Here is a 16,042-nt window from a genome sequence, read left to right on the forward strand (position 1 = left end):
ATAAGAATAACCACAATGCAGTTATAGTTATTCTTTAAGCTTAATTTTCTACAGTTTTTAACAAAAGCTGGGTAATTTTTAAAAATATATATTTTATAGACATTTTTTTATAGCAGCTTTAGGTTCACAGCAAAATTAAGAGGAAGGTCCAGAGATTTCCCATACACTCCCTGCCCCCACACATGTATATCCCCCCCCACTATCAGCACCCCCCACCAGAGTGGAGCATGTGTTACAATTGAAGAACCTACACTGACACATTATTATCACCCAAAGTCCATAGTTCTCCTTAAAGTTTATTTTTGGCGGTGTTCATTCTACTGGTTTGGACAAATGTATGACATGTATCCACCATTACAGTTTCATACAGAGTATTTTCACTGGTCTAAAAATCCTCTGTGCTCCGCCTACTAATCCCTCCCCACCTCCAGTTGTCGCATGTAGTGTGTAGCCTCTTCAGACTGGCTGTTTCGCTTAGAAATATTCATTTGTTTCCTCCATTTCTCTTTATGGCTTCATTGCTCATTTTTAAATAATATCTCACTGTCTGAATGTACCACAGTTCATTAATCCATTTACCTATTACAGAACATCTTGGTTGCTTCCAAGTTTTGTCAGTTATGAAAATAAAGCTTCTTCTAAATATTTGTGTGCAAGGTTTTGTGTGGACATAAGTTTTCAACTCCCTTGGACAAACACCAAGGAACGTGAGCAGCGGGCAAGTCTGCTTAGTGCTGTAAGAAACCTCCCAACTGCCTTCGACAGCGGCTGTGCTGCGTTCCGTGTCACCGGCGGTGGTGAATGAGAGCTCCTGCTCCCCATCCTCCCCAGCGTTCGGTGGTGTCAGTGTTTTGGATTTTGGCCGTTCTAATATGTGTACTGGGTTAATTCTTTTTTTAATTAATATTTTTTGAAGTTCTCTGCTCATATAATTCAAAGAGGTCCTAATTGTGAGTTTTTGAGTAATGACAAATTAAAGAAATTAAACTGCTTCAATAGTAACCAGTTTCTGAGTACCACTACCCAGCCTATACTGACCTAAATTAGTAAAAAATTCACACTTTCATGTGGTTTCAAATTGCTTTTTAAATTATTTCTGGTAAATGATAAAGACAAAATATTAAACCAAATAATAAGAAAGTACTATGATTATTTCTTTTTTAAATAAAACCTTTTTATTTTGAAATAATTGAAGAGTCACAGGAAGTTGCAAAGAAAATACTATTTCTTAATTTTGACATCAATAAACAAATATTTGTGTGGCAACATAATTTTAAATCCAAGTACTAAATTTTAAATTCAAGTACTAAAATAATTCTAAAGCCACATATTAACTTACTAATTATTAGATAGAAGTTACTATTGGTATAGATTAGATAAAACTAATTTTAAAATTGTACACATGAAACATACAATTTTATTAACCCAAGTCACTCCAATAAATTCCATTAAAAATTAATTTTAAATCTGATTTCAATTCTTCATATTTAGTTTTTAAAAAGATGCCTTAAACTTGGCAGAATTTTCAGGGATGCAGTTGTAGTATTGAAACTATAAGAACACATGGCAAGGCACAGTTCTAGTGTGGCTGGGAGTTCCAGGGACCATGATCTGCCTGAAGCATGAGTAGGGTGGGGGAGATAGAGGAGAAAACCTATTAGAGGAGGTGATGCTGACCTGGGTCTTGAAGGATGAAAAGGGTCCTTGGTTTTCTTTCTAGGCCTGCACAGGCAGCTGGGGATAAAATCCAGGATTATGGATTCTTGTTCCTCTTACTGACCTCTACACTGAACATAAAATTGTTGCATGTAGAACTTTAAAAGCATCTCTGGTATTCCCTGAAAAAAACCAACAATAACAAAAACTACTCTTTTCTAGATTATTTTTTCCCTAACTAGGGCATGTCTGGGAAGATGAAAAGAGGAGGAATTGCTAAAAATAACTTTCTCTAATTGGTGATAGCCAAACACACATGGGAAGAAGGAAATGGTTTTGATGGCCCAAAGCAAAACTGTGATGCAAAATGAACTCCCAAGTGCAAGGAGTAATTAGAAACAGCCATAAAAATCAACTCAAGGGAACAACTGCTGAATGCGCTGTCAGCGGCGTGTGGGGGACTGGAAAGGTGATTATGGCCTTTCAAACGTTGTGGAGCTGATAGATGTGGAGGAACCAACTCTGAAAATGTCTACATCTGTTGTTTTGCACAAAGGCCTGGGTGCTGGGTTCCTTCTTAAAAAGTAAAAAATTCTGGATGTTTTGAAGAAATTCCAAGTTGAGGGGGCTGCAGCAAGTGGTTAGTATTGCACATTTCATGAAGTCCAGAGACAAACAGTTGCATTGCCCCTTCTCAGCTGGCAGAGATTTTGGTTTTGACCCCGGTATGTGGAAAAGACCCACCTGTGGGCTGCGGGCACCGATGAGAGGGCACAAGCTACTGACAAAATCAGATTGCAAGTCTCATCACTCTGGGCTTCAACCCAACTGACCAGCTGGTTGTCCTGCCTTGGGAATTTGGGTTGCTGCTTAGCCAGGTGGACAGGTGCTTCAGCCAGGCTGCCTTCCTGACCAACTGGCCGCCAGGCCCACCTCGACAGAAATGGGGGTGTGAGCCCCTATCAGACCTGAAGGGCAGCTCCTCAATGCTGCTGCCAGTTTTCCTTTCTCCCTGCCTTCCATGTTCATTTATGATTCCAGATAGTCCAGTCAAGTTTCTCTTCCCTCTTTCCTATTCTCAGTGCAAGTATCCAACCAGTGCGCACCTGATGGGAGTGCTGGTCGATAAAACACTGCATTGGTCGGTAGCTGGTGCCTGCACCCCTGAGCCCCTGCTCACTGCCAGGCACCTCTCCAGGGGCTCCTGAGCCTCCCCAGAGTCCAAGGGGCAAAGGGTCATGCCTGGCATGGTGGGGACTTGAGGGCCACAGGACCATCTGTCAGATGATTGTCCTGCATCTGCCCCACATGATTGTTCCCTGTTGAGAACTTAACCTCTGCCCTCACCTGTTATTTCTTTCTTTTCCTTTCTCCCACTGACCCTTACTTTCCCACCTACTCACCCCAAATTCTGCTTTTGGCCACCCCCCTTGTCTTATCCCCTAAACATCCTTCCTCCTAGAAGGCTGAGTTAGCTCTTCTCCCCCCCACACTGACCAAAGGCTGCCTTCTCCACCTCCTTCTGGGCAGGGGATGACAGCGCTCACCTCCCGAAGGGGGAATTGGATCTGGGATGTGCCATTGGCCCACCTGCAGTGGAGGACCCTGGAGATGCCACAGATAGCCTGTCACTCATGCTGCAGTCAGACCGCCATGGTTTTTGAGAATTAGTTTTTATTTTTTATGCCTCTGCTCAGTCTGCTCAAGGATGGAGCACACACACCGACCTATTTGCTCCCCGCCCCATCTGCAAGCCAGTTTACCAAAAAGAAAATGTAAACCAAGACTGTTTCCAGAAGGGTCTGCTTCCAGACTGCCACAGCTCTCTCTTCAAATATCTATGCAAATCACTAACTAAAGGTCCCAAGTTATTCTGACCCCAGGGATCCTTAGATCTACCTTTGGATAATACAAACTCAGAACTTATAATCTTTAGGTAATTGAAGCATTTGTTCACAAGTGAAGTGAATGAATGCACATGCCTTACCTGAGTGGGTCTCCCATGTGCGAGGTTCTGTGTGTGCAGAGATGATGCAGCAGAGAACAATGTCCCTCTTGGGGTTTGAGTTTCTGGGTTACAGAAAGAAGAAATGTAATCTGAAGGGGGTAATGGAGGGGTTGGGGGGTGGCAGACAAAAATGGCATGAAGAAGACAGAAAACATTGCTGACCGAGGATGGAGATTTCATTTTGTCTGGTGGGGGGGGGTCAAGGAACATGTGCTGAGAGGAGAGCCCTAGGCCTGGGGAGGGATGGAGCCAACTTGGTTTAAACCCCAGCTTTGGCAGAGACGATCTCTGTCACCTCAGTATGCCTCAGTTCCCTTCACTATCAGATGGAAAGAATCATATGTACCTTATGAGACTGTCATGAGAATACATGAGACATGCTCATAAAGCCTTAGGCACATGGTCAATGTGGAACTAGCCATCGTGCAGGTTTCACGGGTGGGACAGCATTTGACCTGCCTTAAAGCCAAAGTGGAATATGGACGTGCACAGGGCTGTTTGGGGTGGAGCCAGGAATCAGAGACGAACGAGGCATGGTTCTTGCCAGCGATGAGCTTCTTAAAAAGTGACAAAAGCCACTATTTTGAGGCAGAGAAGACTTAAGTGATGTCAATCCGCAGTGATATTAAATTTCTATATTTCTCTTTAAATTCAATAGCCTTGGAAACAACTACTAAGGAAGGCTTCTAATGAAAAAAGACAAAGCACACAGGTATACATTGTGGCAAGGACTGTCGTCGACTCAATGTATGCAGAGATTTGCTCAGAGAGGGACATTTCTCCCCAAGGTGGCTAGGTGGCGATAGAAGCACATAAAAGTAGTGAGAATCTTCTTGTCAGCTACTTTGTGCAAATGACAAACTGGCCCTGGGGCCTGCTCTGCTCACCAGCAGCATGCACTTCCACCCTACATGACCATACGCCCGTCCCTTCCTGCCTTCTCTCTTCAAATATTTCCTGAAGGACTAATATGTTCCAGACCTGGAAAACTCTTCAGAGATACTACGTCTTAAACATAAAGCATTAATCTGTTAAGATGTCACATTTGAGAGATGTGTATCTGTTAAGAGGTCCCATCTGAACTCTTGAAACTCATACCCATCTAAACACTGTTCCAAGTTTGGGGAAGAAACTTGGAAACTATGTGAGGAAGAAAACAGCTCAATGGCCAAGTATGGGAAGAGTGTAGCTTCACCACCAAATAGTTCTGGGTTCAGTTTCTAGCTGCAGCATGAATAGCTGCATGGCTTCAGACTTTACGTAACGTTTCTGAGCCTAACATCAACACATGTTAGGTCCTTACACTCTGCTCTCCAGGATAGGAAAAGAGCTGCATCATGCTACTGAGAAAGGAAGGAAGTGTCTGAGCCCCATACTCTGTGTGCTTGCTGGGATGGATGGATGGTGGACAGAAGGCACTATCTCTATGGACACAGCTCTACGCACAGGGAACATCAATTAACTCAAATGCCCCCAAATACTTAAAACTCTAGGTTAGAAAATCAAGATAGTCTGAAATATGCTTATAACCAGGTGAGAACTGTTCAATCCAACAAGACATTTCTTAAATGCTCAATCCATGTGGGGCACAGGGCCAGGGAAGGGGAGAATTATGACAAGCCGAGACAGGAAACTGGCCAAGCACAGACGCTTCGTGAGCAATGGTGCGACACCTGGGCAAAGACGGTGAGAGAAGAAGAGAAAGAGAAAAGAGACGATAGAGTGTGGATGTCTGCTCCCTTGCTTCATAATGGCCTTATTAATAGTTTGTATCAGCTGCTTTCTGGGTAATTGAGTTTGATGGCTCAGCCCAGAGTTGATTGACGTGTCAGTTGAGATGTGCTCCCAGAGGGAATCTCGAATTTGATTTAATCACAGTGAACTTTTTATGTAGTAGTTTATGAACTGCAGATACCTCAGATAACCTCAGTGACAGGTTTATTTTGGGAATGTGAAGTTTGCTGTTAGAACAGGGGTGGCGAGTGTAAGAAGGGGCTTGGGCTCAGGACTCTCATACTTGACTGCAAGTCCAGTTTTGCTTCTTATTACCCACAGAACTTTAGACAAGCACTTTATGACTTTTAAGACAGGGCTTGTGGCATAATTTTAGAGTGTCCCTTGAGATTTCTGTCTCTGGTATGTATGCTGAGTGTGGTAGGACCTGTGAATATGGTGGGACATCATACCTGTGATTACCTTACATTGTATGACATCAAGGTACCAAATGAGTTGATATTGAATTAATAAAAGGGAGATGATCCTGCGTGGGCCTGACCTAATCAGGCAAGCTCTTGAAAAAAGGGTCTAGACGTCGGAGACAGAAGTCAGGAAGACTCTCCTGATGGCCTTGAAGAAGCAAACTGCCATGTTATGGAGAAGACCACAGGCCAGAGAATGGCTGTAGTTAACAGCCAACAAAAACATAGGCTCTGCAGTGTGACAACCACAGGGAATGTTGGCTAACATTTCCTGGGCAGGCTATCAGAGGGTCGGCAGCAACAGCAGTGGACTTGGAAAAAGACGTGGATGAGATGAGGTCACAGCCCAGCTGACACCCTGACTGCAGCCTGGGAAGCCTTAAGCTGAAGCCCCAGAAAGGTCGTGCAGGACTCCTGACCCACGGAAAGGTGTTGATTTAAGCTGCTACGTTCGTGGTAATTTGTTACACAGCAGTTGAAAACTAACTCAGAACTTGCATTACCTACTTTGTAGTGTTGTTATGAAGATTAGGAAAAAGGTATGTAAAGCACCTGGCATGTGGGAAACTACTAATAAATGGTAGCTTTTAGTCACATAATCTGTAATTATCCCATTCTTATTTTAGGGAAAATAAATCTCTCTTTTTTGAATGGAACTTGTATAATGCAAAGAATTGTTGAGAGGTTGAATAAAAGGATGTGTGTAACATGCTCTAGGGCACAGTCTGGCACACATAGGATAGCTAGCGATGACGATGATGAGGATGATGACAAGGTAACTTACAATGCTGCTGATTTTTATCCTGGAGAAAATTGGACGTATTTCTCAAATAGACACAGATATTTTTCCTTAAAACCACTTTTGACTTGCTCGCAAGTAGCTTTTCTTTCTGAAGTATTAGAGACTGTTACTGAATCATACACTAAGTAGACATGAACCTTAGATATAATCTGGTCCAACTTCTTCAGTTTACAAATAAAACAAAACAACAAAAAACTTGAACCCGAGGTAGGATTGTTCAATGCCCAAAAAGAAAATTAATAGCAGAATCAGGAATAGAATTCTGGTATCTTGATACAAAGTCATTTCCACAGAACCATATATTAATTTCTCTTCAGAAACTTTCCCTCTGGAAGACTTGGTGCCATCACAGTTCACAAAGTACCCCCTTATAAAATTCACCCTGCACATAAGTTATCAGTCATGAACATTTATTCCCAGCTGCCTCTCCTGAACAATTTATTATCGATCTTAATTCATTAAATTAATATTTATTGAGGACCTACTTTCTGCTACATTTGGAATCAAGCTTGTTCACCTTACAGCCCCGACTCACTCCAAAATTATACCCCAAGTTCTTTTTAAGCCTATTTGTTGTAACAACCCTGTAAGTGGTGCTGCAGTGACTATTTTATGGGTGAGGAAGTTGAGACATAGAGAGGTTCAGGGGCGTGGGCCAAACAACTCGTAAGCGATGGGAATCTGGCTACTGCTTTAAGCTTCTTTCTACTTTTTAAAATTAGACTGCTTCTCTGAAGATAGTTTGGCATAGTAGTAATAATAATAATAACAACAACAAGTCAAGAATCCCTCTCTTCAGCCTCATCACTCCTAGCCCTGCTGGATCAGGGCTGATGTGTCCATCCTCAGGGCTGACAACATGAAAGCTCCCAGCACTAAGGGTGAAGGATGAGGAAGCAAATTTTACCTTCAGGAAAGTGGCCTTGTTGCAGGGCCTCCTAGAGGCTGTTTACTCTTGTCTGGAGATGCCTGTGGTATCTTCCCCTTCCCCTTCTGCCTGCAGCCTTGAAGGGAGAAATCTTACCTACCCCCACCCCCACCTCCCATCCCCCACTGGAGTTGAGATGGTCCTCACAGTGGGGCTGCTGCCATCCCAGCTGCTCTCAATTTCATATTGAAATGGTGCACCTGACTTTTTAGCTCCCTTCTTCTTATAATTCTCCCTTTTCCTTGGCAGACGTCTCAGAAACTCAGTCAGACCCTGACAGTGGCCCAGATTCCAGCAACTGATCCCCCCCCCCCCCCACTTCCCCAGTAATGACCCTGTCTCTCCAGGGCTTGGCCAGGATCTAGCTGTAAGGAGGATTAAGCTTGTGAGCAGAGACAGGTGTTTCTTTGTGGTTCCCATATTTGTAGTGAGAACAAAAAATGAACCCTGAAGGGAAAGGCTACTGGAGATGGAGAGAGACTTCCAGCTAGCGTGGAGCGTACAGCCCCATAGTTTATAAACCTCTTTCTCCCAATCAGGGCCCTGTCCTCGGGGAACAGCACATGCAAGTCCTGGATTTATGAATCCAGACATGCAGGAACAGGAAGAGGGCAAGGTGAGGACAGTTGAAAGCTGTTGTTTGTTAAGTTGGGGTGGAAAACCTGTACTTTAAGAACTGCACGTTGAGAAATGCAGAGGGACTGAGTGCTTTCTGCATTGAGAACAACAGAACGCACCTCCATGAGTCCTGAGCAATGAAGACAGATCAGGCTGGAGGCAGAACAAACCAACCAACAAACAAAATAACTCAACCAAAAAGAGGTAGCTCAGGATCAGCACTGAGACAAGGTTAACACCAGAATCCAATGCAGTTGGATATTATCTCACTTTTCTGTATGTATTAGGTTTGAGTTAACTGTGGCAAATGGCAGTTCGTTCATTCCAGTAGTTCTTTTGAAATAATCCCCATGTTGTTGTTCTTTTAAGTATATTGTATTGATTATGCTATTTCAGTTGTCCCATTTCCCTCTTTTACTCCCCTCCGCCCTGCACAAACCCTCCTGCCTGCATCCTCCCGCCCCCTGCCCCACTTACTTCATGTCCATGGGTCATACCTATAAGTTCCTTGGCTTCTCCATTTCCTATACCATTCTTAACCTCCCCCTGTCTATGTTGTACGTACTATTTATGCTTCTTATTCCCTGTACTTTTGCCCCCATCCTCCCCTCTCCCCTTCCCCACTGATAACCCTCCATGTGATCTCAATTTCTGTGATTCTCTTCCTGTTCTAGTCATTTGCTTAGTTTGTTTAGGGTTTGTTTTTTTTTTTTAGGTTCAGTTGTTGATAGTTGTAAGTTTGTTGTCACTTTACTATTAGTATTTTTTATCTTCTTTTCCTTAGATAAATCCCTTTAACATTTCAGATAACACAGGCTTGGTGGTGGTGAACTCCTTTAACTTTGCCTTATCTGGGAAGCACCTTATCTGCCCTCCCATTCTAATGATAGCTTTGCTGGATAGAGTAATTTTAAATGCAGGTAAGAAATCTTGAAGGCAAGATTTCCAACTAGGTATTCAACTCAAACTTGAGCACCAATTTAGGTATCACCCAAAGCCATCTTTTATTTGTTTTCTAAAAAATATAAAGACATTTTTGGGGTACTCTAAGAAAACAGTTGTTTAGAGATTTTATGTAGACAAAGGAAGTCATGTGGCTTTTATCTGAACTAATTCACTGGGCAGCTTTGGATTTCTTTTTACCCACCTGATGCACAGACATCTTCCTTTGCTGATAGATGCAGAAATCCATATTCATTACAAGAGTTGAACTGCTCAAATACCATTATGGAATGCATTGCGTTAATGCCACTACCTAGGGAATTACATCAATGTAATCTTCAACACACATGTATGAGCATTCCTCCTTTTTTGTCGTTGGATTTTCCATATTGCTACTGGCTTCTTCTCCCAGATAGTCACATTTGTAAACACTCACACATCCTTCACCTCTTCTCAAGCCCTCCCTGCCAACTCCTTCCAAACATGAACCTGACTCTGTGATTTGAACATATGTTTATTTGTGTGTATGTCTTCTGCTTTTTTTCTTTTTTCCAAAGGAAATGAGCAGTTTTTAATATTTTTTTAAAAGTATACTTTATTGATTATGCTATTACAATTGTCCCACTTTTTTCTCCCCTTTATCCCCCTCCTCCCTGCACCGCCCCCCTCACCCTTCAGCATTCCCCACCAACCCACAGATCATGTCCATGGGTTGTACAGGTAAGTTCTCTGGCTTCTCCATTTCCCATATTATTCTTAACCGCCCCCCCACACACACTGACTATTTTGTGCCTGCCTATTCTTCTTGTTCCCTGTACCTCTTCCCGAATTCTCCCCCTCCCCCTTCCTGCTATTAACCCTCCGTGTGATCTCCATTTCTGTGATTATGTTCCTGTTCTAGTTGTTTGCTTATTTTGTTTTTGATTTTGTTCTTTAGGTTCAGTTATTGATAGTTGTGGGTTTATTGTCATTTTACTATTCATAGTTTTTGATCTTTTTCTTAGATAAGTCCTTTCATCATTTCATAGAATAAGGGCTTGGTGATGATGAACTCCTTTCACTTGACCTCATCTGGGAAGCACCTTATCTGCCCTTCCGTTCTAAATGATAGCTTTACTGGATAGAGTAATCTTGGATGTAGGTCCTTGTCTTTCATGACTTCGAATACTTCTTTCCAGTCCCTTCTTGCCTGCAAGGTTTCTTTTGAGAAATCAGCTGATAGTCTTATGGGAACTCCTTTGTAGGTTACTTTCTCCTTTTCTCTTGCTGCTTTTAAGATTCTCTCCTTATCTTTAATCTTGGGTAATGTGATTATAATGTGCCATGGTGTGTTCCTTGGTGGGTCCAATTTCTTTGGGACTCTCTGGGCTTCCCAGACTTCCTGGAAGTCTATTTCCTTCCCCAGATTGGGGAGTTTTCCTTCATTATTTATTCAAATAAGTTTTCAATTTCTTGCTCTTCCTCTTCTCCTTCTGGCACGTCTATGATTCGAATGTTGGAACATTTAAAGTTGTCCCAGAGGCTCCTAAGCCTCTCCTCATTTTTTTGAATTCTTGTTTCTTCATTCTGTTTCAGCTGGATGCTTAGTTTTTCCTTTTGTTCCAAATTGTTTATCTGAGTCCCAGTTTCCTTACCTTCACTGTTGGTTCCCTGTATACTTTCCTTTATTTTACTTTGTGTAGCCTTCATTTCTTCCTTCATTTTGCGATCGAGCTCAACCAATTCTGTGAGCATCGTGATTACCAGTGTTTATAACTCTGCATCAGATAGGTTGACTATCTCCTCGTTACTTAGTTCTTTTTCTGGAGTTTTGGTCTGTTCTTTCATTTGGGCCATATTTCTTTGTCAGGGTACAGCTGGTACATGTAGGGGGGTGGTACCTTAGGTATTCACCAGGGCAGGGCAACCCTCTTTGCTGCATTGTGGAGCTGTCTGTGAGTGAGCGGTCAGAGACGGATCAATGCCACTTGCTCTGTTCTTGTCCCATTTTCCATCACTTCCCTCACTTCCCACAAGTGGTTTGTGCCCTTTAGGTGCTGATTTGCAGGTGGGTGGGCTTGTGCTCATTTTAGGACCCTGTGAGTCTCTCCTATGTACTCTCCTGTGAAGCTGGGAGTTTCTTCCACCACCACAATCCCCACAGATCTTTTCCTCAAACTGCAGTTTTGAGTCTTTAGTTTCCTGCACTGAAACCCAGGGTTTCGGGGTCCATCTCACTCCCCTGTTGTTTCCCCAGGTTTATCTGCATGTGAGTGTGGGATTGCCTGCTCTGTCTGTCCCCCAGCCACTGCCTCACCCACCTGGTCCTCCAGCTGCCTCCTTGCCACCTCGTCTCTGCCCTGCTGCCCATCTCTGCTCCTCCTGTCATCTGGTTGAATGTTTCTTCAACTCCTTGGTTGTTGACTTCTATGCAAATATTTTTCTGGCAGTTCTGATTGTTCTTTGTTTTTAAATCGGTTGTTTTCCTTAAATGAACAGTGTAAAAACAATTGAGCTAAGGTGACAAAAAAAAATAATTCAAGGCAATCAGAGAGGCTTGAGGGTATCCTGTGAAGCATGAGAAAAGGAGAGAAGATAAACTCTGAGGGTGAACGACCAGGGACAGACTGGTAAAGTGGGGGGGGGAAGCCTTACACTGCTATGTGTTTCTCACTTTTAAATAAATGACCTCCTTTGTTGAACATTTTAGAAAGAGTCTGAGGCTCTGCTAGAAATAAATAATAAACATTTATTCAAGGGTCTTAAGGTTTGGAAACCGGAAACATAACTAGGCAACCAATAACCAGACTGTTCCAAAGAAAAAAAAGCTGGATTCTTATAGTAAAAAGTGAATTTTTGAGAAGAATCAGTCCTCCTTTCTTAGCCTCTGGATTGGTCTGAGGTGCTCATCCTCTAAATGACCAGTGGTCTGAATATGGGATGTCAGGTGGTCTGGATACATAAATACCCTTCAGTCATTCAGGGGGAATCAGAGGGTTATCTGGAGATTTGATGCATAGCCCGGCATTGGCACAGCACTGGAAAGTTCAAAAGTTTATGTTCCAGGCTAGTTGCAAGAAGAATAGAATCATTTCCTTATATCTGAAGCCACTTGACTTTAGTAATTTAACAGCTTGACTATAATGACTCCATTTTATTTCTTTACTCTATTTCTCATCTTTATTCCTCAGACCAAACTTGTGAGGTAGGTGTCACTAAAATCTGTATTTAATTGATGAAGATATTGCAGATCAGACAGTTTAGTGCATTTTTTTCCTGTAACACCATTCAACTAGTAATTAGTAGAACTGATATTTCAAGCAGCATTTCCTACTCTAAAGCTAATTCTTTTAAGGGCAAAGCCTAGATTGTTTTTCCCCCTGAGAATGCAAAACAAGTCTAGGTCTTTGAGTTGTATTTAATTTATTCTTTTACAGTGAAAATGACCACCCTATTGTATTCTCCTTTTTTATACTCAACTCTAGAGGGACATAGTAGCACGCATGACAAATGAGTTCAAACCCCTGCTCTGCCACTTACCAACTGTGTGAATTTAAGTAAGGTACTTCCCCTCTCTGGGCCTTAGTTTTTTCATCTGTAAAATGGGGACAATAATGTCTCTGGCACAAAGAGGATCAAGTGAGATGTATGTAAAGTGCTCAGCACAGAGTCTAGCACTTAGAAAACCGTCATTAAATGTCAGTTGTCATTGTGTTGTATAATAATGCATTTGTCTAGTGTTTGTCCCAGGCTCCTGGGACAGAACTTCTAAATCCTTGGAATTTTCTGGATTATAGGAGCATCTTTGGTGGTCCCTTGGACCATATCTGATTTTATGGTAATGAGGTGACTCAGGATGGGGCCTGACCTCCCCACCTCTAAGAGGAGGCTAGAGATTGAGTTCACTCACTGGCCAATAATTTAATCAATCATGCCTATGTAATGAAACCCCAATAGATAGAATTTCTGGACACTTGAAGCTGCCCTGAGGTTAGTGAACACATTGATGTGTCAGGAGGCTGATGCATCTTTATTCCACAAGGAGAGGCTGTGGAAGCTCTGCATTCAGGCCCCTCCCAGACCTCATGCTATGGGTCTATTCATTTGGCCATTCCTGATTTATATCTTTTATAATAAAACTGTAATATAAGTATAGCATTTTTGAGGTCTGAGAATCATTCTAGTGAATTATCAGCATGAGAGGGCACAGAAACCCAAATTTATAGCCAGTTGGCCATACGTGCAGATAGCCTTGGGATCCCCAAACTTGTAGCTCTTGCCTGAAGTGAGGGCAGCCTTGATAGACACTGTGCCCTTCACTTGTGGAGTATGGGTCACTCCATGTATTAACAGCAGAATTGAATTGCTGTGTTACACACTCTTACCATTGGATGGGGCATCACCTGATTGTCAGGAAAAGTTAGACAGTCACAGAAAAAGAAACGGCTCCCAGAGGGACGGATGCTGCGTTTGAGGGGCTGGAAAAAAGGCCATGTTCAGTCAGAAACTCAAATCCCACAGCATCAAGTCCTCCATCTTCTGTAGACTATGAAAGGTCTCTTCATGTACATTTCCATGAACGGAGATGAGAGGAGGGGCCAAGAGGGGGTAAGGAGTAACAGACTTGGTACCATAACCCAATGTAATTCTCCATTTTGTTTGTATGCAACTTTTACATATTCTGAGGACACCCTTTTTTCCCTAGTATTAACAACAACAACAACGACAACAACAACAATAATAAATATTCCAGACAATCCTGTAAAGGGCTTATTGAAAACTGACCCTACTTTGAACAATCATTATTTTTCCTGGACATTTCCTCTGAGATCTCTCATCTCAAAACCAGATCCTTTTCTGATGGCAAGCTCCACTTCCTGGGCGCCTGTCAAATGCTCCCAGCTGTGCACAGTTTCCAGTTAAGTCTCTTTTAGAAGCCTTGATCCTGCAGTTGTGGCCCATCGGATGCTGTCTGTGTCAGTGCAAGGTGACACTGTGAGCCTGGCTTCCTCCCCACAGCAGTATCCTTTTCCCTTACTCGTTCTTTTCACAGAGCTTCAGATCTGCCCTCCAGAGCTTTTCAAAGCCTTCTGCTGTTTCCTGCCAAGACTTCTGTCTTTTCTCTCAATTCTGTCTTGAGACATAGAACTTCTCTGAAGTCTCTTTATGGAGATTGTTGCACCAGAGTGTTCCTATGACTTGTAGCAACTGAGCCATTGTTTCCCCTTCAGGGTTTGTCTTGGAGAACAAGAAACAGCTGATGAGCCCATGAAGAAGAAGAAATCACTGCCAAATAGTGTTATTTACTTCTGCAGTTCTCTAATAAAAAAGAGGTTTTCCTTAAAGACAATGATGTTATTAAAAACTGACAAAATGTAAATCCTAAAGCCAGCCTCAGTTTCCTGACAGTTTATTTAGCCACTAAGGGCTGGGGCAAAGGTGGTCAGATACGGGGATGTCAGACCTCTGTCCCTGGATACAGATGCCCCAGTTCTGTAGATGTCCGCTATCCTTAGGTACATACTAACTCGCCTGTTGTGACGTGAGCTTGCTTAGTGGCCTGTTCGAAAACAGCACTTTATGGCAAAAACCAGAGCAATGACCAGTTAGTCCTAAAGGAAAGTTTACAATTCTCTGCTCAAACAATCAAATGACACCCTTCAGAATCCCCTTATTGGAGCAAAGACTTTTCTTCTTATCCTATATCCAACGTTTCCCTTGTAACTCAGTTAAACTCACTGAACACACCTTTGAGTGAGTGAAGCAGCTTTCCCTTGTCTAGCAAGCAATCAATGTGGCTTTGTTTTTCTAGGGCCGGCTATAGTGGTACAGTTTCAAAGCCGTCTCTGCCATTGAATGAGACATGTAACTTTACCAAACCTCCTCCTCACAAAGAGAGTAATAATAGTACTATCCTCAGAGAATAATTTGAAGGCAAAATAAGATAATCCACATAAGCACTTGACACAGTGCCTGGCAGAGAGTAAGCATTTTATAACTGTTAGAGGGAAAAAATAAGTAGGCAAAAATCCCTACATGACGTTTGAATTCCACACTTGGTTAGCTCTGGAATTAGCAAGTATGTGATGCTTAGTTATCCACTGTGCCCTTTGATTCTCATAGCACCTTTCAGGAAATTCAGAGTGGGCACTATCACCATCATCTCACAGATGAGGAAATGAAGGCAATGAGACCTGATGGGTCTTAACCTAGGATGCCTCTTGACTGGTGTTGCCAATGAAACACCACGGGACTTCACTTTTACACTCTACATTGGAAACTAGAGTCTGGAAAACTGTAGAGCTAAAATACGTGCATGAGTAGTACAGGTCTGACCCAGCAGGCGTGGGTTGAGTAAACCCTGCTGGTTCCCAGGAGATAACTCTAAGCCCTTGGAATATCCTGCCCAATCAGTGTCTTTATTTGCCTGGGACATTGGGCCACACTAGAGTCTATGCTACAGAGTGATGTATGCTGGGACCTGGGTCATGCTGGAGAGGCTGGAATCTGAGTAGCTAAAGTTGGTCATGAAGTCACCCCACGCCCACATGATTGATCCCTATGACATCCCTGGACACCAAGGTTCATGTGAGCATCCCTAATTGACATTTTCTACATATGAGTACACATCATTCCTGGGAAAATGAAGTGCTCTTTGTAGAACTCCAATGGGTGTAGACAACAGGAATCTCCCTCCTGGAACTCCCCTGGGTCCTGCCCTCTGTGTTTTTTATTCCTTTGTGATTTTAATCTGTATCCTTTCATTGTAATAAACCATAATCATGAATACAATAGCTTTTCTGATTTCTGTGAGTCCTTCTAGTGAATCATTGAATCTAAGGGTGGTCTTGGGGGACCCTGACACAGTGGGGAACCGAGGATCTGCTACCTCACAATGGGGAGAAAGACCT

This window comes from Desmodus rotundus, chromosome 10, assembly GCF_022682495.2.
Source record: "Desmodus rotundus isolate HL8 chromosome 10, HLdesRot8A.1, whole genome shotgun sequence".
Classification (NCBI taxonomy): domain Eukaryota; kingdom Metazoa; phylum Chordata; class Mammalia; order Chiroptera; family Phyllostomidae; genus Desmodus; species Desmodus rotundus.